Source organism: Acinonyx jubatus, chromosome D4, assembly GCF_027475565.1.
Source record: "Acinonyx jubatus isolate Ajub_Pintada_27869175 chromosome D4, VMU_Ajub_asm_v1.0, whole genome shotgun sequence".
NCBI classification, from domain to species: domain Eukaryota; kingdom Metazoa; phylum Chordata; class Mammalia; order Carnivora; family Felidae; genus Acinonyx; species Acinonyx jubatus.
This window is the reverse complement of record NC_069391.1, coordinates 1281776-1305432: the sequence shown is the minus strand read 5'-3', so window position 1 is coordinate 1305432 and position 23657 is coordinate 1281776. Positions and strand designations below refer to the sequence as shown.

The 23657-nt window shown below is 64.5% G+C and overlaps 2 long non-coding RNA genes across 2 annotated transcripts; both read left to right on the top strand.

Annotated features, from left to right (window-relative positions):
* Positions 1–8914: 8914 nt before the first annotated feature.
* On the top strand, positions 8915–13305 carry LOC128312044 (uncharacterized). Its single transcript, XR_008290818.1, has 3 exons — positions 8915–9047; positions 9250–9382; positions 10233–13305. It is a non-coding gene; the product is annotated as an uncharacterized LOC128312044 (long non-coding RNA).
* A 6247-nt stretch (positions 13306–19552) lies between these two features.
* LOC128312043 (uncharacterized) lies at positions 19553–20916 on the top strand. The gene is made up of 2 exons (XR_008290817.1): positions 19553–19836; positions 20170–20916. It is a non-coding gene; the product is annotated as an uncharacterized LOC128312043 (long non-coding RNA).
* The last annotated feature ends 2741 nt before the right edge of the window (positions 20917–23657 follow it).

Genomic DNA, 23657 nt, shown 5'->3' with positions numbered 1-23657 from the left:
CTCACCTGTTGTTCCAGGGGGTCTGCGGTCCTGGCCCTGTCCCTGTGGTCCTGGCCCCCCACAGATTCAGGCTGACCTGTGACTAACAGAGGGCTCATTCTGCGGGGGCCTCTGCACAGGGCCCTGCTGGCAGTCTTGTCCGCCCGTCACACACAGTGGTCACTACTTGGGACCCCAAGGCCTCTTGTCAGTGCAGGGCCAGAGCCAGCTCCCTCCTCCCTACAAGGCCCGGGAAGGAGGGCCAGCATCCCAGAGGCAGGCCCAGAGCCTGGGGAGCCCGTGTTGCCCGGGCAAGTCCCCCAACAGGTAGCCTGCCTCCCGGAGCAGGTGAGCCAGTGCAGACTGACTGGCGTGGCCTCCGAGGGCCACAGAGCTTGTCATGTGAGAAGTGGGCTTCAGGGTGGCCAGAACAGTACAGACCCACACAGAGACCCTGCCTCCCTCTGGGAGCCCTTGCACTGCTCAGGGCATAAGCCCTAACTGCATGGCGTCCCAAGCCCCGCGAAGGAGGAGCCCCACTCGGACTTCTCCAGGTCCCCGGATTCCCTCAGCTGGCCACAGAGCTGGAAAGGGCCGAGCCGGGCCTGGTGTTGGGTCACCCAGTGGCTCACCTCTGGGTGCCCCAGGGCGGCTGAGGCCTCAAGGAGGAAAGGCCCTGTGGGGACTCTAGGGCCCCGTTGAGATGCTGAGAAAATCTGGGAGCTTCGTGGAGGAGGGACACTGTGGACGTGGGTTCTGAGAAGGCTCTGGAGCTCACAGGTGACACCTCCAGGCAGGGGCTGGCTAGGGGACTGGGTCCCAACGGGGAGGCCGTCACCACGCCCATCTCACAGACCAGGCACCGATGCTCTGAGGGTGGTCGTGGCTCCCAGCCTGGCACCCAGGTCTGCCCGCACCAGCCCTCAGCCCATGCGTCCCGGGACCCTGCAGGACCTGTGGGGCAGGGGGGCTGCAAGGAAGATCTGCTCTGGGCACCTTCTACCCTGCCTGGCCCTGTTGGCTGCAGCCCAGAACTTTCTCCAAAAAGAAAGGGCCCCGGGAGACGAAACTGCTTGGCCCCACCCCTCAGGCTCTGGTAGAAACGGAGCCTGCACGGGCCTGAGTCACTCAAGGAAAAGCCGGCCTTGCAGAGTCCCTCCTCCCTCTCCCCTGCCTGCAGAGTGGGGGGGGGGGGGGGGGCGCTTCCTCCCTCCCCCTCTCCCTCCCTCCCTCCCTCCGTCTCCTCCTTGCCTTTCTTCCTTTCTGGGGTTAAAAATAGCTGGAAATATCCCTTTCAAAGTAAGTCCATTTTTATTTTTACAGGGAAGATAGAGGGTCCCCCCACCCCCCCGGCCCAGCAGGAAACCCTCAAGAGGAGCCCCGAAGACCCGCCCGGCCCAGGTGGGGCTCCGCCGTGGGCCTCAGCCAGTTTCTCAGGGCTGCTGGGCTCCCTCCCATTTGCTCCCGACACATTTAAACATGTTTAGAACTTCCGTCCTCCCCCACACTTCCCCCACGGCCCCCTGTTAAAAAGAAAACGGGGCTGGAAATCGGGGTTTGGGTTACAGGGCGCCCTGGGAGTCGTGTTCCTGAAGTAACACTGAGCCCAGACATCAGCAGGTACAGTACATCTGTGAGTTATTTCCACGTCTCCAAGGGGAAGGGAAAAACCCCCAACCATCCTTAAGTAAGACCAGGATTCTTCTATATTTCTGCCTTGACAGCTCAGGAAAAAAAAGCACCAAAAACCAGAGGCGCTGCTGAGTGTTGGCGTGGGAATGTTGGTTTAGTCAGAGACTTGCTCTGGGCCGTTTAAATAAAAACAGGCACTTTGGTGGCAAATGCCAGTGGGCCGTGCCTGGGATTGGAGCTCTGTGCCCAGAAAGGGGGTTTTGTGACCTCCCTCTCCTCTCCCCCGCCCTCCCCGCCCCCTTTCCCTCGGCTTCTCCAGCCTCCTTATCACAATCAGCATCTCACTGGTAAACAGTCAGTGCAGTAATTTTCAAAAATCAGCAGGGAAAGTCAAGCCTTTCGTGTGGCCCAGAGCGCGTTGGCCAGCTGAAGGCCAGGGCTCCCCAGCGCCCCCCGGAGCCTGTCTCCGAAGCTGCCTCTGCAGCTTGAGGGTCTCTGCACAACGTAAATCAGCGGGAGTCTCCCTGGGGCCCAGGAACGAGACAATACTTGCAGGGGTGTGAAAGCGCGATGGGACCAGGCTGTGTGCTCCCGGGGACCTCACAGCCGCCAGGACTCAGACATGGGAGCCTAGGGCCACTGCCCTGCCTTGCCTGGGACGCCGGTTCCTGGCCAGAGCCCCGGCACTGGGAACTTGCCTTCCGGCCGGTGCCCCACTCGGGGTGGGGGCCGTGTGTAGGCTGAGCACCGCGGCTGCCCCGTGAGGCCGGGTGGGGAGGGACTCGGTGGTTCTGTCGCTGATCGGTTCCCGTGCGTGGAGGGAAAGCCGGTTCCCAGAGGACAGGGCTGGAGGCGGGTGAGGGTGACAGGGGCCCGGGGCCCGGCTGGTGCAGGATGGGTGTGCCAATACGGTGGCGGGTCCCTTTGTGCCAACTGTAGGCAACTGTAGGCAAGCTGGGAAGTCCCTCCGTACCAGGGGAGGTGGGCCGCTGCCGTGCAAGGGACGCGCCCTCACTTGCCCCCTCCCTCCCTGGAGGCCCTCACGCATGGGGGCTGCCCGGCCTCCTCGCCCAGAGTCGGGGTGGGGGGGGTGTCCGAGTGAGGTCGTACTAACCTCGGCTCCTCACTTAGCACGGCAAGCCCTGGAGTTCGCTCAGAAGGACAAGGGAAGGAGACGCCGAGTTGCCCCCGCCGCCCGGGAGCTCTGGGAGCGCGTGTCCCTCCACCGCCCTGACGCAGGCTGCTGCCGCGCGGGGAAACCGACGCGCTGCCCACAGTCCATCTGTCCATCTGTCTGTCTATGGACCTGGGCCCCTCCCGCAGGTCAGCAGGCACACGCCCGGTCCTGTGCTGAGAGGCCCCCTGAGCACCAGCGTCTCCCCCTGGCCCCCACCCCGCTGACCGCAGCCCGGGCAGAGGGGCAGCCACGGGGAAGCTGCCGGAAGGATTTGAGCCAGGGGCGTTGGGAAGCCTGTCGGGCTGTTTCCTGGCTGGGCCGGGGAGAGGGCATTTCATGGCCTCAGAGTGTATTTGTGGGGTGCCTTCCCGCTGTGCTGGGCCGTGACCCAGAGCATCCCTTCCGGGTGGCTCTCAGTGGGCGGGGGGCAGTGCACATGCTCCAGGGGGAGGAAGAGAGGAAGACGACAGGCCGAGTGTGCGGGGCTGGGGGGCAGGAGGGGGGCGTTCTGGCGGGGGGGGGGGTCAGTGCACGAGGCTTCTCTGAGGTGACCCGGGAGCAGAGACCCAAGGAAGCCAGGGGCTGGCTATGGAGGTAAGTGGGGAAGAACGTTCTGGCAGAGCAGCCCCCTACCCTCCCCCCTGTACTGCCCTCGCCCTACCCCTCCGCTTCTACGGGGACCCACCGCGGATGCCAAGAGGGACCGGTGACTGCCAGGGCTCGCGCGTGTCTCAGCCTGTGGGGCGTGGCAGCGGCAGGCTCGCGGTGGGTCCTTTGACGAAAATCCGGGTGAGTTCAGCGGTGTCCCCGTGCCATGTCTCTGTGGCTCTGCCCGCCGGGAGGCGAGTCCTGGTTTGTCGTTTGCGGCTCCTGGACCATTAGGACTTGGAATGCGTCCCCAAGGAGATGTGGGATGGGTTCTCCCCGGAACCCGTGACTGAGCCCTTACTTGGAAGTAGGGTCCCTACAGACACAATCAAGACGAGGTCAGACTGCAGCAGACCAGGCCCTCGTCCAGTGACTTGTGTCCTGAGAAGAGGGACATTTGGACACGGGACACGAGGGAGACCACGCGAGCACCGACGGGGAGGCAAAGCACAGGAACACAGAGGACGGCTTGCCCGTTGTGGGAGGGGCCCCACAGCCTCCGGAGAGAGCCCCTCAATTTCAGACTTTTGGCCCCAGAATGGAGAGAATAAAGTTCTGATGTCTGAAGATTCCAAGTTCGTGGCACTTGTTACTGTGGCCCCAGAGGACTAACACAAGCGGTGACGGTGTGTGAGTCTCGGCCTGGGCCCGAGGCTGCGAGGGCGCAAGGGGGGCGAGGGCCACGGGGGCGTCCCGGGAGGGTGGGGAGGGCAGAGGTTCTCAGTCCCCTGCCTACAAGACCACTGTGGCCACGTGGACAAGCCGGTCCCTCTTCAGATGAAGCAGCATAACCAGATCCCTGACGTCTGGGACATTTTAAAGTGGGACTCACCTCGTCGTCACAGGGAGCAGGGGGAGCCTCTCTCCGGTCCCGGGCTCTCTGGGGGCTGCAGGACTCTGTGTTCCGTGTCCGCGGTCCGCGGTGTCCTATCACCCCGCTTCGGGCCACGGGGAGGGCTGAGAGATGGCGGCCCGGCCCCCGCCAGGGTGAACGCTTTGTTGGACTCGAACCAGCTTTGTCCCCAAACTCAGGCCCCGACTGGGCCGACCCCCTGCCTGGGGCGGGAGCTCCAGGCTTTCCAGAAGAACCGTGGGGGCCAGCTGTGCCTCTGAGCTGGCGCCCCTGTCCTGTCTTCTCCACCCAAGCCCGGGCCAACCCTCCCCGGGAGGGGACAGAGCGGCCCGGAGGAACAGGTGAGCGGCGGTCGGCGAGGGTGGGTTCACGCTCCGTGGGACTCAGGTAGAAGTCAGGAGGGCACAGGTGCCCGGCCTGCCCACCGTTCCTCTCTCCTCGGGGAGACGTGCCTCGTCCGAGGCCCGGCCGAGCGGCCCCCGAAGGAGCCGGGCCTCCCAGTTCCGCAGAAGGAGGAAAGTGTTGATTTTCTGGAATGTCGGTGAGCCGGCTCCTTGAAAGCCCAGCCTGGGCCGTGCCCGCCGTCCGCTCGGGGTTGGTGTCTGCGCTGGCCCCCCGCTCGGATTTGAGGAGCCACGGGAGAGCCGGGCGAGGGGGGCTCAGCTAGCTCTGTGGCCTCCGGGTCTCCCAGCCCAGCAAGCAGGGACGTGGACATCACCGTATGCGGAGCCCCCACACCCTCGTCTTGGCCTTTCCTTAGTGGGCTCATCTTCTAATGCAAAGGCATGGAATCGGGGTTCCAAAGGAGAGGGGCGCCTGGCGGGGGGGGCTCAGTCAGTCACGCGTCCGACTTCAGGTCACGATCTCGCGGTTTGTGGGTTCGAGCCCCGCGTCGGGCCCCGGAGCCTGGAGCTCGGAGCCTGGAGCCTGATTTGGATCCTCTGTCCCCCTTTCTCTCTGCCCCTCCCCTGCTCATGTTCCCCTTCTCCCTCTCTCTCAAAATAAACAAACATTTAAAATGAAACAAAACAAAACAAAGGAGACTGAGAACCGTGGGGGAGGTGGTCCCTGTGGAGTGGCCCAGATCCTGTCCCTGTGAGGGGTCCAAACGGGCCTGTGCTCAGGGCCACAGTGGGGGAGGGGAGGGGAGGGGCAAATCTGGGGTGGGTTCTGGGCCGAGGCCTGCGGGACTCCTGTGTTGTGGGCGCTCCCAAGGACAGCCAGTGGGGACCCCGGGAGCCTGAGGGGCGGCCTGAAACTCAGACCAGCTTCCTGCTGGACAGATGCTCACACTCTTGCCCCTGTGGCCCGTGTGGCCCCGTCCTGAGCGAGACCCTGAAGAAGGAAGGTGCCGGGCAATGTGGGGGGTCCATCCAGTCCCGGCCGGCACCACCTTGGGCCCCCCTCCCCCAGCAGGAGGCCCCGTGGAGCTCGGAGCCTGGGAGGTGGCTTCCCATGCAGGACCCCTCCCAGTGGGACCGACCCTCTGCTCAGGAAATGCAGAAGGGCCCCGACCCCCCGAGGCCAGGGACCCAGCGGGCAGAGACACCGGGACAGCCACACTGTCCGCGGGTTGGAGGGCCCGGGCCTCCCCGGCTTTTACTCTTTGGTCTTTCTGTGGGAAGCTACTTTTTTTCTCACCTCAACACCAAATGAGGAGAAATAAACATATTTGTATGTCCCCGTTACGTGTTTTTACACAACAGAAAATGGCATCCCCCTCCCCCCCATTATAAAAACGCAAACGAAACGAACAAGCATAAAGAAAGTTCCGTTGCCTACGACCCCCAGCGGAGGCCACGTTCTCAATGAAACAGGCGCTTCTGTGTGCTGTCGGAGCCCCAGGGGGACAGTCTCGGACCCCCCGGGCCTGCGTTAGGGGTAGAGATGCATCTGAGGAGCCCTGCCCTCCCCCCCCCACAGTGCCCCCCTCCATGAGCCTTCCCTAAACACGCCATCCGACTGCTGGCCCCACCGTTGTGGGGAGAAATTGTGGTCATCTTTTTTTTTTTTTTTTTTTAACGTTTATTTATTTTTGCGACAGAGACAGAGCATGAGCAGGGGAGGGGCAGAGAGAGAGGGAGACGCAGAATCCGAAGCAGGCTCCAGGCTCTGAGCCGTCGGCACAGGGCCCGACGCGGGGCTCGAACCCACGAACCGTGAGATCGTGACCCGAGCCGAAGTCGGACGCTTACCTGTCAGGGCGACAGTGTGGGGGAATGCTGACACTCACGTGCTCCTGCCCTCTGTTCCCGTGTCTCCTGTGCAGCCTGGCACCCAGGAGCGGAGAGGGAAGCCTCCGGAGAGCCTCGTCCCAGGGGCCCTGGGCTGCCCCTCGAGGGACGCCCGCAGCAGCTCTGCCCAACTACCCCGCTAGTCAGTTGTTCCCACGGAACTGAGTCTGTGTGCTCCACATTTACACAGAATTTGTTTCCGAGTACAAATGCCGTTTGCCCCCAGGTGAGACCCGTCTCCAGAGTAGCCAGAATTTTGTCCCACGGAGTTGAGCTCTTGCCAGGACCCCACGAATGCCCCAGGTCGAGAAGCTTCACCCCAAATGGTGACCCCAAACAGGAGGGCAGCAGGCAAGCAAGCCCTGGGCGGGGGTGAGGGGCACTTCCAAGCTGGCAGTTTCCAGAATCATCCCTAAAGCCCGAGGGAGAACTCGGGGTTGTCTCTCGGGCTTTGGGGTCAGAACCCCTGATCCACGCCTCCTCTTGGCCGCATCAAGCAAGCCGGGGGGCTTAGGTGGGTGACTTTCCCGCTCTGAGCCTCAGGCCCCTCATCTGTAGAATGGGCTCACTCCCGGGACCTAGGAGGGGATAGAATGAGCCGAGCGGATTTCAGTGAGTCTGGGTCTGGCTCGTGGTCAGCACCTTCCGTGGACAGCTGTGGTTTGCAGACCCACCACCGGCCCGGTCACCTGCCCCCGTGTTTGGACTTCCGGATCCAAGGGTCGGCATGTGGTCCAGGCTGGCCAGGACAGTCCATTACCACAAGCATGGCTGAGCTGGGGGGACACAAGTGTCCTTGCCAGACTGTGGGGAGTGGAGCCCGAGGAGCCCAGAGACAGACAGAGACAAAGTCCGGATGGCATCACTGGATCCCCTGGATCCAGCCACACCTGTCGCTGTTCTTCATAACCCCACTTATCTTTGCAGGAATATACTGTTTACAAGGCAATGAAATATTCATCTTCTCCCTTTATTCACGGTGACCCTGCTAGAGGCTGGGCAAGCTCTCCCACCTGCAAGCCCACTGGGAAACGGAGCCCACGAAGGAGAGGACAGCATTCAGCACGGCACAGGGAGCCCGTCTCCCTCCTCAGACCTCTCCAGAAGCAAGTTGCCGCCCGCCCGCCCGGCTGGCGTGTGAGGGACCGCTCAGGGCTTCCCGAGCTGGCCCGCGAACGGGTCAGACAGCAGCCAACAACTCCTCGCCGTGGCCCGCTCGCTGCCCTCACCGAATTCTGTGCCGCTGCCACTCGAGCCTGAGAAAGCCCCCGGGGCCAGCAACCTCAGGCTTGGTGCAGACCCCCGGCCAAAGCCTGTCACGGCAGACGCCGCACCCGGCCCCTTCCTCCCCACCCAGGCCCGGCTGGGTCACTCGGCCCAGCTGGCGGCCGCGCCACCGGCCCCCTCCCCACCCAGGCCCCGCGGCGGGCACCCTCCCTCCAGACTCGGACGCTCCACCCGCCCCCGCGCACACTTCCTCAACCCGGGCCCGGCGGGGGCTGTTTGGCCAGGCCGCTGGTCGAGGGGCGGGTGTTGGCTCCGCTTGGGAAGCGACCCGGCCCCCGTGTTCTCCCACACGCTGAACCGTGCCCGCTGCCTCCGTCCCAGGGCCGCGCAGGTGTTTCCGCACGAGGGGCTTGGGGGACCTCAGAGCCTCACGGCAGGAATCGGAGGCCCCCGCAGGCCCCCAGCCAAGCCACAGGTTTTGTTTACTCTCAGAAGAAAGTTCCCACCTTGCAGCCAGGCTGCAGCGTGTCCGAGGCCCCCCGGACGCCGCCCAGCCCCGCGCCCTGCCTGGGAGCTGGCCCGGAGCCGGACAGACCAGCCCGGCCCTCGCGCTGTCCCCTGACTCCACGCACCCCCGCTGCTCCTCGGTCGGGCCGGGTCTCCGTGGCCCCTCCACGGAGGGGTCTGGAAAGTGAGCCAGTGACACCCCCACAGAGAGCTGGGGCAGGTGACAGTGGAAGCTGTCTCAGACCCTGCCCGGGGGTGGGACCCCTGCCTAAAAGGAGCCCTGCCCTCGCTGGACCGAGGGGGTAGGACGTCGTCTGGGGGCCTCACCTGGGAGGGGTTCCCCACTCTTAGGTCCCAGCCTCGCCTGGCACTGGGGTCTTCAGCCACCAGCCCTCCACAGGGGGTTCCTCGGGCTCCTGTCCCCAGCATCCTGCCCCACCCCCAGGAAGGCCAGACCTCCCAGAACAGGAAATGTCCCCCTAGGACTGTCCCCTCCCTCCCTGGCAGGAGAGGCCCTGGGTTTTGAGGCTTCATTCTGGCTCTCGCCGACTCTGTGACCATGGATGAGTCACCTCACCTCTCTGAGCCTTTACGTTTCTTCTCTGGAAAATAAGAATACTCCCTCCTGCCCCACTCGTACCCTGGGGTTGGCCAGGGATCGAAGAAGGAGGCCTGGGCTGAGAGCACCGGATGCCACGAAGACTTTAGGCTCTTTCAGCCTGACTGTCTGCCCTGCCGGGACCACAGGCCACCTTGGGAAGCTTCAGCCTGAAGCTGCATTGAGCGTACGGTAATTCACAAAGGAAGGAAGACACTTTACAGTTTCTTCACGCTGTCGCATGGAGCCCTTCCCTGGAGCACCCTGATCACTGAGACACCAAGTGGCCCCTCAGCAACACTGTCTCCCAGTCAGGGATCTTCCTGGGGTTTGGAAGGTGGGGGTCATCACCCTCCTCCCAAACGAAACTGACCCTCGAAAATGTGTTTATCAGGATTGGATCCCAGACTCTGAGACCCTTGGTTTACGTTCAGACCTGGAGGGCGTTTACTGAACATGCCCTGGGGCACGCCTTGCACCTTGCTCTGGGCCCTGGGTTTAGGCCTCCAGGAGCCACAGCCGCACAGGTAGGTAGCCTGTTGTGGCTCAGCCGGGGGCCCTTGACCACAGGAGGAGGAGGCAGGGGCTCTGAGCCCCCGGTAGGGCCCCTCCTCTGCTGTGGTTCGACGGCTTCCTGCGGGAGGGACAGCCAAAGCGGGGTTGGCTGGCTGCAGAAGCCGGCAGGGGCCTCCAAGGAGGGGACGGTGTGGCCTGGACCTGGGGTGTGGGCCCTGCCCCAGCCGGCCCCGCTGCTTGGGACCTGGGGGCCTGAGGCCGAAAATGGCATCTGACAATTCTTTCGGGAACTAGCTCCAGCACAGCCAGGTCAAGGCCAGCCTCTGGGGTGCAGTGAACAGGAAAATCCACGGGGCGCTGGAGGCCCAGGGAGGAAGGAAAGGGCTGGGTCAAAGGGTCTCACAAAATGTTTAAAACGGGCAGGAAATGATGGCTTCTTAATGTCCCTGTCCACCCCCATGCTGCTGAGCCAGCTCTCAGGCTCAGGGTCCTGACATCGGGAACCTGGCGTGTGTGGCTTTTGGGAGCCCACAGCACGGGCCGGGACTGGCTCCCACTTGACACCCCAGATGAAGCCCAAGGTCGCCGGCCAGCTCTCGGGGCCCCCTGTGGCCTGGCCGTGGCGTCGGGCCCTCTGTGGACGAGAGCCCCTCTCCCCGACCCCTAATCGTGTGGCTCGGCCCGCCCCGGCTGGCCGGTTGGAGCTGTGCGTGGGCAACTGAGGCCCAGTGGGGAAGGGACTGGTCCAAGGTGACCCCGGGGGGCCAGTGGCACGTATCTGCTTCTGGGTCTGGTGGCCTGGCCTTGACCCCAGCCTGCTTCTCTCTAACAAGAGCGTCTCCTTCTGTGGACCCCGTGCAGAAGCCCCAGGGCCTTCTCAGCACACCCCAGGCTCCAGCGGATTCTGGGGACCTCTCAGTCATCACCCCAAAGTGGAAACCGGGCCCTGGCACTCCATACCGTGAGAATTCTTGGAAATCGGGTGAGCCACGTGGAGTCGGGGCCCATCAATGTAGGCCCGCACGGCCAGGGCGCACCTCTCCTGGGCCTCTGGGATGTGGGGCGGGGGCGGCGGCCCCGTGAGCAGGAGGTGGCTTGGCAGAGGGTCGTCCCCGTCCCGGATGGAATCTGGATCTGTTCTGACATCCGTGTGTGGTAACAAGTATAAAATGTTCATAGTTTCGAGCCAGTGATTCTCCTGCTGGGAGTTTATCCTGAAGGAATAACGTGAAAGCCAGAAAACCTGCCTCCCAGGCCCCTCCGGCTGCATTATTTATAACTGGGAGAAGCTGGGAACGACCCAAGTGCACGGGGAGGCCGGCGAGGAAAGCCGCCGCGCGTCTGGTGAGCTGAACAACGCGCAGCTGTTCAAAGTCACGTCTGTGGAAAGTTCCAGCCATGTCAGAAATGCTTCTTCTGTGATGAGCGGTGGACGGGGCAGAACACGGCGGGGCCGCAGCTGAGGGTTTCGGCTGGCAGCCGGGCAGAGCGGCCAAAGCCACGGACGCACCGTGCGTGCTCGTGGGAGCTGAACGGTGGGAAAACAGTGGTTCTGCTCCGGTCTGTGGCCCGTGGCGGGGACCGTCTTACCAACTCATGTGATTTATGGGCTCAACCTCACCCCAGACTCAGAGGCCGTCCACCCAGGCCCCCGGGGCTTGGGGCTCCAGGCTCTGTCCCTGGGTCAGCAGCTGTAGCAGGGGCTCAGGGAGGGAGTCCGGCGGGAAGAGGCCTCTTCTCACAGCCAGGGCCACGCTGCCAGGGCCGAGGCTCCCGCCTGCTGTACCGCGAGTGGTTTCTGAGTTTCTTCTCGGTAAGACCGGCTGTGGGGTCTGCGCTGTGGCCCCTGCCACCCGTGTCCCCCTCGCCCACTGCCGGAGCCTCTGGGGGCCTTAACGAAGATGGGGGCAGGGTGTGGCGTCCCTGCCCCGAGAAAGGTCCTGGGGCTCAAGCACGGTGACCAGCCAGGAGGAATTGCTTCTCCACCCCGGGGAACCAGGGAGGGCTTCTTCAAGAACAGCTGGGCTGAGCGGGAGGGAGCGGGCAGGGACTGAGCTCGGAGCGTCTACCCCTGGGAGAAACTCGAATCCCAGGCCCCCACTGTCAGTGGCCTTGGGTACTACCTTCGGGCTCGCGGAGGGGAGGGAGCTCCAGCCTGGGTGGTCAGGCGCCCGACAAAACCACGTGCTGACCCTGGGGTAAGACACAGGCCTCCTCGTGGGGGTGGCTCTGAGGCCCAGAGCCTCCGAGGAGCACAGGGTCTGGGGGTGCGGGGGGCAGTGCGGGGACCCGGCCTGTGGGAGCAGCCCCTCTGGCAGCCTCAGCAGGCTCTGGTGTCCCCACAGGGAGCCGCTCCCCCCTCCTGACCGCGTTCCCAGAGCGGCCGTGGCTGGACCTTGCCTTCCCCAGGGACCGGTCTCGGGTGGGGACTCTCCAGCCCCGCAGGGAGACCTGGGCCTCCCCTGGCCCGGAGGAGCCTGGCTCCCGAGGGCCGCTTCTCCGCTGGCCTCCCGAGGGGGACGTGCCAGCTTCTCCCTTGCACGGCCCGGGTCCTGGACGTTCTGCCCAAACCCCTCGGCGGCCTCATTTCTCTCCGGAAGCCGGGCCTCCCAGTCTCCCTGCCTCCTGGCCAGTGCTGGGCCTCATGAGGGTCCCGCAGGTACTCTCTGTTCTTTGTGCTGGAGACCGTTCCGGGGTGACCAAGGAGAAAGGGCACCGTGGCCTTGTCAGTGTCCTCACGGGACGCCTGGGATCATCAGGCCGGGGGGCGCGGGCGTCTTCTCCCCGCCGCTGGTCCGCGCTGGGCCAGGCTCCCTCGGCCCCCCCACAGCGATGCCTCACTTCAACGGGGAAGCCCGCTCTGACCTCCCTGGGCCTCAGCGTTCTCGCCTGGGAATGGGGCCAGTGCTGCCCCCCTCACAGGGCCGTGTGCGGGTGGAGCCCAACCGGTGCCCCGGCTGACCCCGCGGGGATGGGCTGAGCTCTGCCCGAGGCACGAACGGACGCATCGAGAAGGAACGAATGAAGGCCGCAGAGGCGCCAAGAACCATGAGCGCGGTGCGCTCCGTGGAAAAGCCCAGACGCGAGGGGCGCGTGCAGCCGGACCCCATGGGTATGAGATGTCCCGGGAGGTAAGTCCGCGTGGCGAGCGAGGACGTGGGTGGCGGCCAGGGGCTGGGGGACAGGGAGCCCTGTTCACGGGTGCAGGCCGAGGGGGGCGTTCCGGAACCAGGTCGTGGGGGCGGCTGCACCACGGAGAGAACGTACCAGGCGCCACGGCATTGTTCACTTGAGAGCGGCCACTTTTGGGGCACCTGCCTGGCCCAGTCGGAAGCGCGTGCGACTCCTGATCTCAGGGTCGTGAGTTCGAGCCCCGTGTAGGGTGCAGACATTACTTAAAAATAAAATCTTAAACATAAACATGTAAATACATAAATCAAGCGGCCACTTCTCCGTTATGTGAGTTTCACCTCAGCTTAAGAAACGAGGAGGGAACGGCGGGGGCTCCCCTTCCCTGGAGGGGAGCGAGCTCGGCTCTGGGAGGGGGTGGCCTGGTCTGAACCCAGGTCTCTCACCGCAAAGCGGACGCCCTGACTCAGTTCCCTTTTCTGAAACACAGGCCCTGGGTGTGGGGAAAGGTGAGGCCCAGCTCAAAAGGCCAAGGGTCTCTGTTCCCCAAGGGCATCCCTGGAGTCGGGCAAAGTCTGGACCAGACCTGGGGGGACAGGTGGGGGAGCAGGCCTTGGTTGGGGCCATGCCGGTGGCTGTGTCCAGATGGGCAGCCCTCCCACCCACATCCGGGGCGGCTGACGCTTGAATCTGGGCCCGACCCCACCCCTCCCGCCCCTCTGACCCCTCACCCCGGGCCCGGCCTCCCTTCGCCCTGTTCTGACCCAGTGCCCAGCAGCAGCCCAGGAGCTGGGCCAGGTCCCACGCCAGGGCTGAGACCTGTTTCCGGTTAGCCCCAACTGGCACTTGGGCCTCGCCCGAAACTGGGGACAGGCTCCTGGTAGCACTGCCTAAGGTGGGGCCCACCTCAGCACCGGAGGGCGCCTGTGGTTCAGACGCCTCTGCCTCCGTCTGTCCTGAGCCCTGGGGGTCCTGGACGCCTGCTGGAGGCTGTCCGCCCCGGGGCGGCTGGACACCCACCCAGTCGTCGCCCCCAGATGCAGCGGCTCCTGTCGCATCCCAGATACTGTCCCCAGGCGCCCCTCAAGCTCAGTGCCGCCCTTCGGTGGGGGGGCATCGCTTCACAGATGGGAGACGGACCCCTGAGAGGCAGGGGAATCCTAGAGCATGGGGGGCCCTGGCCTCCACCTGCTCAGTGCTCAGGCCGCATGTGCGCAAGTGTCGGGGGTGGGGCACCCTGCTGGCTCCTGGGCTTTGAGGGGCTGCCCTGCTGGGGCGGGCCTGGCCTGGGTGAGGGAAGGAGGGGAGAGAGGGCTTCCTGCCCAGCGATGCTCGGCTTCCTGTGGGTTAGCGGGCGCACGGGCTCCACTGGTCAGGGTCACGTCGGGGCTGTGGTCAGGGAGAGGCTGTTGCTGAAGACGTCACTGGGGCCAGGCCCCCCAGCCCCAGCCACAGCCCAGGCTGCGTGCCCCGGATGACCCCAGACTGCCAGACTGTTGCTTCGACGACTACTGGGCAGGCCTGGTGGCCAGGGCCCCCATGATCTCTTCCTGCCCCACCGTGTCCTCCTGCCCTCTGCCCTCTGCTTCCCCTGCCAGGACTGAGCCCCCCCTCACTCCTCCCCTGGGGCTCCTGAGGCCCCTGCCCCTCTCTCCCTCCCTCACTCCGTGTGCTCTCTGTGCCTCGATGTCCCCCTCCTCCCCGTGAACGCGCGGCCTTCCCGGCACCACCGGGGGCCCCGGCCCACTTGCCTGTGGCCACGTTCCCACTCCCGGTGCCACCTCCGCCAGGGAGCCTGTCCCGACGCCGATGGGAACCGTCTCGGACAACTCGATGGAGCCAGAGTCCCGGAGTCCTGCCTGAGGCCCGGCAGAGGCCAGGACGGCGGGCATCGCGACTTCACAGGTGAGAAACTGAGGCAGGGAGCAGGGAGCCACTGGCCCAAGATCGCACAGCAAGCGTGTGACAGGGAGGGCTACGTCCCCTCTGTTTGTCCCCTCGGAGCGGGGGAGAGTCTCCGTGAGCGGCAGAGAATGTCCATCCCTCTCCGCGTGGTCCCCAGGGGAGCCAGCCGGGGGCCCAGCCACTGGCTCACGCGGAAAGGAAGGAGGAGTCGCCCTCCCCCAGCTCAGGCCTCCCAGGGATCCGGGCCTGATCCCAGCCCCTGTCCCGGCCGGCATGTCCCCTTGCGGGGGCCGTGCACCCAGGACAGGGCTGGGCGGGACCCTGCAGCCCCCAGCCCCTTCACAGCCTCCATGGAAAATCTGCTTCCGGGATAGTGTGACATCCCCAGGGCAGAGGAGGTGGACAGACCCGCCCCGCTCCTGGCCGCCCCCCGGCCCCCTTTCCCCTCAAGTCTGCCAGTGTCTTCCCTGGTCTCCCCACGCTGTGTGCCAGCCTCCCCCAGTCAGCGGTGCCCTCAGGGAGGCGCTCCCCTTTCTTGCCATTGCGCCCCACGCCCGTCGTGCCTCTTGGCCTTTGCCCTTCCAGTTCCCTCTGCCAGCTGCCCCTCCCTGTGCCCCTCCCTGCTCCTAACAGTGTAGCCCAGGACCTGTATCCCCGAGAACAATGCCAACCAGACTGGCTGCACTCTCTGGGGCACTGACTGCCACGCTTACCAGCCCCCTCACCTCTCATGCCCCGGGGGGCAGGTACCCACCCCCAATCCACAGACAGGAAGCAGGTGCAGGTTCTGGGCAACCAGCCGCCACCCCTTGGTCTGCGGGATGGACTCACCACCGTGTGTGGGACCCCCCGCGGCCCCCAGCCTGTCAGTCAGCAGGCTACCAAGTTTCCTTCCCTTCTCCTTCTGCCCCGTCTCCTTTCCCATCTCCTCTAAGCCCCTTCCCGCCTCGAGCTGAGAGACACCCTCTCAGGGAAGGATCTCCTGTCCCGTTTTACTTCAGGGACCGCTGGGAGGCTGCAGGGTCACTGGTAGGTGTGGCTACCCAGGTGAATGGCACACCCTGGTGTCGTGCAGTGCGCAACCCACACCACTGTGCCTGGTAGCCCTTGGTCACTCCTGTCTGGCGCCCAAACCCTCCGTCTCATCCCTCTCCGCTTTCTGCCCTGACAGGTGTGAGTGACAGGAAGACTCAGACGCCTGGCAAGGATGCCCCGGCCTGGCCCAGTGTCGGAGAGCTCGGCCCTCAATGGGCTCAGGCAGCATTCTTGGGATGCTTGTGCCCCATTCAGCAGCGGCACTTCCAATGCAAACACTCAGGGCCTCCCACACAATGGTTCCCGCCAGCCTGGCCGGGCCAGCCAGACCCCTCCCCGCCTCCTCCCCACCACCATTGTCCTTCCCTCTGGGGAGGGGCAGGGTGTGTGTGGAGGGGGGACTGGCAGGGGGACCAGGCCCCAGTCTGGGGGTGGCTGGGAAGGCTGGGAGAGGATGAACGGACATGCAAATGAGATACTGAAGAACCCGGCCAGGATCCCCCGGAAAGGGGGCCTGAGGGAGGGGCTGGCTGCCTCCTCGCCCCGCCCCCGTCTCTGGGCTGAGTCACCAGCCACCAAGGGAACTTCCTATGCTGGACAGGGCAGCCAGCTCCTTGGGCCTCCCCTCCCCGGCCCGGGAGGTGCCCCTCCTTGGAGTCTGGCCCTCTACACTACGCGTGACCCCGGTGTCGTAGTCCTGCGGGCCTACGTGGTCAGGGCGGGGCTCGGGGGCCAGTGTCTTCCTACCCCACCGCCCCCCGCCTCCTCCCTCAGCATCCGCAGACCTGGAGCAGGTGGCCCGGCTTTGACAAGACCCCAGCCCGCCTCCACCCCCCTCCCCGCTGCTGCCTGTTTCCCTCTGCCCTTGTGTTTCCAACGGAAATGCCTTCCTGTAGTTCAGATCGCGGTGGGTCCCGGACGGTGCCGAGGAGAGCTTCTCTCCAGCACGTCCGGGGCTCACAGCTCCTGAACCGGAGGCAGCCAGGAGGCCGGGCCCCATGTGTCTGTGGAGCTCACGCCTCCCCGGCCGTCCTCGCTGTGCCCTCACACCTCTGGAGCCCGCTCTGTGCCCCACCGGGCCGGCCGCACAAATGGCCCCGTCTTAAAACGTGGACGCCTTCCTTTGCCCGCGGAATGTTCCACTGTGTGGTTTGTACAGTCCGCTGATGGGCACTTGGGGTTTTTTTCCGGCCAGCCCAGGACCACCAGTGGGCAGGATGCCTCTCCGGAAGCGGGGCCGCGGGGTCAGACGTCGTATTGGTAGCTCTGACAGATGGGGCCGAGCCTGGGTCCTCACGGCCCGCAACCATGCCTAACAAAGCCGTGGCCGGCCACACAGGCGAACCGGTGATCGTCGCGATCATCGAGGCTTTGGGAGCGTGTCTGTCACTGACAGTGAGGCTGAGCGTCTTTCCACACGTCCGTGAGCTTTCCCCTCTCATGAGGACCCTCCCTTCATGCCCTTTGCGTTTTCATTTTTTCCCTCCTTGAGTTAACTTTTCTTTATTGATTTTTTGGAGCTTTTTACATATGAAGGAAATGAGCCCTCTGCCTCCATGGATGCATAGCTTCTCTGGGTTGCTAAACGGCAGACCTTGATCGCTTCAGGGGGTTTTCGTTATGCAGAAATTTTATTTTATGTATTTGAGCTTAAGAAAAATTTTTGTGGATGTGGTCTTTGTACTGGTCTTGGTACTTTGTGGCACGTTTAGAAGGTCTCACCTCAGGTTTATCAAGAAATTTCTTCCACGTTGTTTTTTTTTTCTAGGCTTTGTGGTTTTGCTGTTTACCTTGAAACCTGGCCCGTTTGGAATTTATTTTGTGAGAATACAGACCCAGCTTCGTTCTTTCCAGATGGCTCTCTGCCTCCCCGGGCGTCGGTGGGTTCTTGAGCGGCCCATCTTTTCTCACTGATTTGCAATCCCGTCCGTGTCCCACGCCAAACTCTCCTGTGTATTCGAGTCTGTTTCAGGTGAAGGGAGTATTTGTCCAGTCAGATTTTATTATGATTATTTTTAACTTTATTTATTTTTGAGAGAGAGGGAGAGAGAGAGAGAGCGCATGAGCAGGGGAGGAACACAGAGAGAGGGAGACCCAGAATCGGAAGCAGGCTCCAGGCTCTGAGCTGTCCACACAGAGCCCGATGCGGGGCTCGAACCCACGAACCGCGAGAGCATGACCTGGGCCGAAATCGAGAGTCGGACGCTTAACCGACAGAGCCCCCCAGGCGCCCCTAGTGTGATTTTTTTTTTACAATCAAGGATGTTGCTGCGTTTTGTCCAGCACCTTTCAGACATCCAGCGGGGGTGCGCGTGCGAGCTGCTCGGAGGGGAGAGCCGACGGTCCGGAGGCCAGGAGGCACGCAGGTTGTGCGAGCAGGTGATTTGAGGAGGTTTCGCAAAAGTGCTCTTCTCGGAGGTGTGGGCAGGGATTAGGGACACCGCGAGGGAGAGTGCAGCCTGGGGCCAAGCGAGCCCAGGCCCGAGGGCAGAACTAGCAGAGCGTGGGAACCAGTCTCTGGGCTCCGGGTGGAGGGCGGAGCCGCCCACAGGAGGGGGAGGCACAGTGCCAAGACCGGGACTCATCTGGGTTTTGAGGACTTGATTGGTTGATGTGGGTCCCAGAGCTCCGGCTGGCGTGGCTCTGGATGGTCTGCGGGTGCCGGAACCACAAGGAGCTCACGGGGTGGGGGGAGGTCGCAGGAAGCCTGGGCTCTCAGAGAAGAGCCCGTGCATTCCAGGGGTGTGACCGAGGCCCCCCGGCAGGTGAGCAAGAGGGGTCTGGGGCGACGTGAGGGTCCCAGGGCTGGAGCTGGGAGGCTACAGGGGGTCAGAGGTGACCCAGCCCCAGAGCACCCGGGGTCTGGCCCTCGGGGGCACCGTATGAGCCCCGGGGGATACCCCCGGCCCTCCCCAACCCCAGCATCTCTCTGCCACCGTCCCTGGAGTGGGGAGGCCACTGACTGTGGCCTCCTGCCTCCTGCCAGCCTCACCAGACAGCTTCAAAGAGAGTGGCGGGGGTGCTTTGTAAGCCGATTCCCTCTTGGCCTGCCAGGGCCACTGGGGCCATGCCTGGGAGCACCCCCCACCCCCCGCCACCCCGTCCCCGCGACCCGCCAGAGACAGATGCCTCCTTGCTCCAGGAACCCGAGGCGGCCGGGAGAAGACAGCCCCTCTGTTCAATTCCCTGCTCCCTCTCCTGCCCGGGGTTCTTTCTATGGGTTATTCTGTGAGCACAGTGGAGGGGCTGGTGGGTGCATTGGGTCTGTTGAAAGGTCCTGTGCTCCAAGGCAGGCCACACTCTGGTCCTGGCCTGGCCCCCGGAGGTCCTGGCTCTGTGTCCTCCTTTCTGGAGTGGGACCAGTGGTGACAATGCGGTCTTGTCCGGGGAGATCCCCAAGTGAGGGAGAGCCCCCAGGATGGCCATGCTGTCCTACAGGACGAAGCAGTCCCGCGGGGGCGAGTCCCAGACCAGCCTGCCCACCCGGGTGCCCACGCTGGGCTGGTGTGGGAAAGGGCTCAGTCCATCCCGTGGGGACCCTGAGGCCTGGGCCTGTTCCCCACAGGATGGGGAACCAGAGTCCAGCCTGTCCTCAGCCCCAGGGCCTCTCCTACCTCGGGCCTGCACATCTGGACCCAAGGCCGTGCTCAGCACATGGGGAAGGGGGACACCGCCTCCAGGCAGGACAGGGCAAGTGCGGGGGGGCAGGGAGGTAGCCCAGACTCGGGTCCGCATCTTGGGCCCAGGGGCTGTTCCTTGGCGCTCTGCCCATCCTCTCTGAGAGACACAGCAATCGTCCCCTCTCTGCCCTCCTGCCCTCGGGTGACAAGGCTGTACTGGGGGGGGTCCCAAGGATTCGGGAAGACGCATCCACCTCCTGATGCCTGGGGCCCACGAATGTGACTTTATGTGGAAAAGGGACTCTGCAGATGTAATCAAGGTGGGGACCTTGAAATGAGAGCCCCCGGGACCAGCATGGCCCTAAATCCAGTGACAAGTGTCCTTATAGGAAGGGAGAGACGCAGACACCGAGGAGAAGCCGCTTGGAGACGGAGACGGGGCAGAGGCTGGAGCGAGGCGGCCCCAGCCAGGGGCCCCAGACACTCCCCCCACCCCCGGGCGGAGTGAGGCCCTGCCCTCCTTGGTCTGCCTTGTGGTCTCAGAGCTGGCGGAGAACACACTCGAGCTGTCCAAGGTGCCCCGGTGGCAGCATGGCCTCTGGTCTCCGTCCTCCCAGCCTCCGCCCCCCGGCTGCCTCTCGTGTCTTCCCTGCCTCCTTTGCTACGACCACTGACCTCGGGCTCTAAACCCCACATGCGCGTCTTGGCCAGGACCTGTGCCCACGGAGGCCCCTGTCCGAGCGCCCGGCACCAAGCGGGCACCTCCCCTGTGCCTGGTGAGCATCCCTCTGGGTCTGGGGAAACCCCCCCCCCGCCCCCTGCACTGGCTTCAACCGCCCCCTTCTTCAACCGCTGGCAAATCCCACCAACTCAGACTTCAGAATGAAGCCACAAAGCACCCTTTCTGTCCCCACCCACTGGATTATTTGGGGGCCTCTAACTGGGCCCCCTCCCTGCCCTCACTGTGCTCTGTGGAGCGGCCAGAGCCCCCTCCCTCACTTCGCTCCAAACCTGCCTTACCACTTCGCACTGGCTGTTCCCTCTGACGAGAACACCCTTCCCTACATCCCTTCCTGGCTGGCCAGTCCCCTCACTGCCTTTGCCTGCAGCTTGTCCCACGTTCCCATCGTGCCTCCGGCTTCCTCGGGACTGCTCGCTCCCCCATTGGAAGTGCTGATCTTCTGTCTGTGGGTCTAGCGCCCGTCACGACACTTTCCACGCGCCCTTCTCTCCCTTGTGGCCGGGTCACCCAGAGCACAGGTGACAAGATCAGCAGGCTCTGTCCTCGAACGTATTTGCAGAGGGATGAACTCACGAAGGGGGGGGATGAAAGCAGAGACACGGGATGAGCAAACCCCAGGCTGGAGGCCGACAACTCGGGCCGGTGGGGCTGGGGGCGCGGGGACTCAGGAGCAAAGGGCCCGTGGGGCTTCAAGGCCTTCGACGACACCCAGTCTTCCAGAACAGCCGCACTGTTCAGGGGGCACCCCAAGAAAGGATCCCGCAAACCGAGGGGACGCCCACAGAGGCCTCTGTGAGGGGTCTCGGGACAGCAGGTGGAGGCTGGTGGCCTCCCAGGTGCTGCACGCCTGGACGTCGCCTTTCCGCCACGGTCGCTTTCCCCGGCCACCCCACCGGGCTCGGGGCCCTCTGCCAGCCCTGCCTCTGGGGCCGCCTGCCTCCGTCCTTCCGTGGTTCCTCTAGGACATTCTCTGGAAAGCCAGAGTGCGCACAGAACCCACCGCCACGCGGGCCACCACACCCAGTGCCCCACGGGGACCGTCATTTCCCAGGACGCGGGGGCTGTGTCTACGCGAGACTGTTTCCGTGCTAAATAAAATCAAGATTCTGCGTGACCCGGCGAGCGTCCCCTGGTCGAAGTCAGCCATCACCGAAGCACACGACCCAGCGAGGCTGTTTCCCACCGGGCCCCAGAGATGCCGGGGTCATCTTCATACTCGGGTCCCGGGCACGGGCCGCGTAGGAACAAAGCCAGCCTGGGAATTTGGGGGAGAAACGTCTCCAGTCCAGGAGCCCGTGTTGGCCAGAGCCTGTGCGCGAGGCCCCTCCGGGCTGGGAGCTCAGGGCAGGCGTCCAGCAACTGTCATGCCCGTGAAGGTGTTTTTATGCCCAAAAGTGCTTGTGGGAAAGTCAGGGGGAGGCGGAGGAAAGGAAAACAGAAGGACCCTAATCACAGGCGAAAGGGGACCATTTGCTACGTGAGGCCAACCCCCTCCTCGGGGCCCCAGGGAGGCTCTACACTGGGGGAGGCCAGCGGAGGGCCAGCGCTGGGGGCTTGGCTGGGGGGTGCTCCGTATGGCACAAAGCGGTCCTTCTGGGGCTCGTCTCCAACTAGACCTAGTCACAGCCGCTGAGCGTGGCCGGCGGGGCCCCTGCCCCGACCCTGGGCCGTTGGTCTTGCCCGTTCCCAGCCCCACTGAGCCCCCAGGGTGGCTTTCCGTGACCGAGGAGTCTGGGGGCAGGGAGGGTGTCTGCCCGGAGTGGCCCTCACCCGGCAGGGCACCCCCACTCCAGCCTCAGACCCGTCTTCAGAGGGGATGAGCTCGGGCCCAGGCTCCCCTGTCTCCACCTTCAGGAGGGGCTGGGCAGTGTCTGGGCCCACAGAGACAGCTTCCTGCTGGAGTCCCCGCTCCCTGGGCCAGCGGCCCCCCTGCGCCTCCCTCACTCAGCCGGTAGATGTTTCCCTCACTGTGCACCAGACACAGAGACCAGGGAGAGAGAGAGGCAGGCAGTGAGGGCTTCCTGGGGGAGGAGTCGGACGGCGTGCTCGGGTCCAGCGCCCTGCAGGCCTGTGCGGACACAGTCCACCTGACCTGTCTCCCCCGTGTTGGGGCAATGGGGTCGAGTCACTATGCTTCCGGCCAACCTCCACCCCTCGCCACCGGGGTTCCTCCTGGTGACCCGTCCACCAAGGAGGCCAGAGGTGGGTCCTGACATAGCAGGGGAGGGAGTCTGCGGCTCCCTGGGGCCCTCCAGCTCGCCACACAGATCGGGGGCGGCCGCTCCCGAGCCGGTCACAGACGTGGGACGGAATGAGGGGTCCTGACCTCCTGTCCCCTCCAGCTCACAGTCTGGCTGGCACCTCGCCTTGCCCCCTGGCTCAGCCTCTGAGCTCCCGGGGACACTGCTGGGCTGGCCGCAGGCTGGGCACCGGGGACTCCGGAAGGTCACTTTTCCTGGCCCTGTTCTCAGGGTGTCCAGGGTCAGGGGCTTTGTCTGCAGAGGGATCTAGGCATGAATCAGGGGCGAGCAGCTCTGGGCCCATTAGGCCCCCGTCACCCCCATCCTGGCCCAGCCTGTGTGTTTCTGTGCTCACTGTGCCCACCTGTGTCTGCCTGGGCCTTATCCGATGGTCCCGCCGTGCCCTCCATGAGCCCACACAGACCCCTCACGGTGGGAGACCCCAGCAGCTCAGCCTGTCCTCACCCCCTTTCCGCGGCCCTTCCCTGCTGCCCCTGGCCTGGGGGGCTCCCGTCCAAGCCGGCCCCGCTGGCTCCTGCCCCGATCGGTGGTGTCCCATCTCACCACAGCCCAAGATAAGGGCCCGGCTCAAAGCTGCTTTGTTCAGCCAACAAAAGGACATTTCTGCGGCGCCCTGGGAGCCGGGCCGCGGGCCGGCCTGCACTGGGGAGGCCCCGGCCCAGCCCCGGCACCAGCTCGGGAAACCTTAGCCCGGCCCTGACTGGGCTGCGGGGGCTGGGGACGCACCTGCCACAGGCTTCCCAGGCCCTCGGGCCCACGGGGGGTGTCTCCTTTCCGTGCCCTGGCCCTGCCCACGGCCACTGCCGTCCCCGCCCCTGGGCCACAGGGCCCAGGGCCTCCCACCTCCTCAGCGAGGAGGGCCACCACCTGCGGGGACAGGGGGACAGATGCAGACGTGCGGCCAGGAGCCTCACGCAGCTGACAGTCACCGGAGGGGCGGGGTGGGGAGGGCCCAGCTGCTGCTTCGGCGCCCCCCGCCCTGCCTCCTGGCCTTTGTCTCTGCCTTTCCGTCCTCCAGGGGTCCTTTCCTTTCTCCACACCCTCCCCAGCTAACTCTGCCCTGAGGGTTGCTGGGGGCCCGATGGGGTGCCCCGCGAGGGGCCGCGCTTGACATGTTTTGTGCTGGACTGAGGGTCCGTGGTATTTGTGGTCGGTGGAGTTGTGGCCTTCAAAATATGCGCACCTGAGACCTCAGGATGTAACCTGATTTGGAACAAGGGTCTTTTCAGAGGTAATTAAGGTAAAGACCTCGAGATGAGCTCCTCCTGGACTAGGGTGGGCCCTAAATGCGGTGAGGGGCTTCTTCAGAGGAGGAGAGACACAGACTCTCTGGAGGCAGGCCACGGGGGCGGGGAGCAGGGACGCGGCCACGAGCCCAGGAAACCGGGGATCGCCGGCGACTGCCGGCAGCTGGACCCTCCTTGGGAGGCTTCAGAGGGGGCACGGCCTGCCCACTCCGGGACTCCGGACTCTGGCCCCCAGAACGGGAGAGAATACATTTCTACTGTTTTAAGCCCCCACGCTTGTGGAGCTTTGTTGAGGCGGCCCCAGGAAACGCACAGAGAATCGTCAGATGTCCCCCAGGCACGAGGTT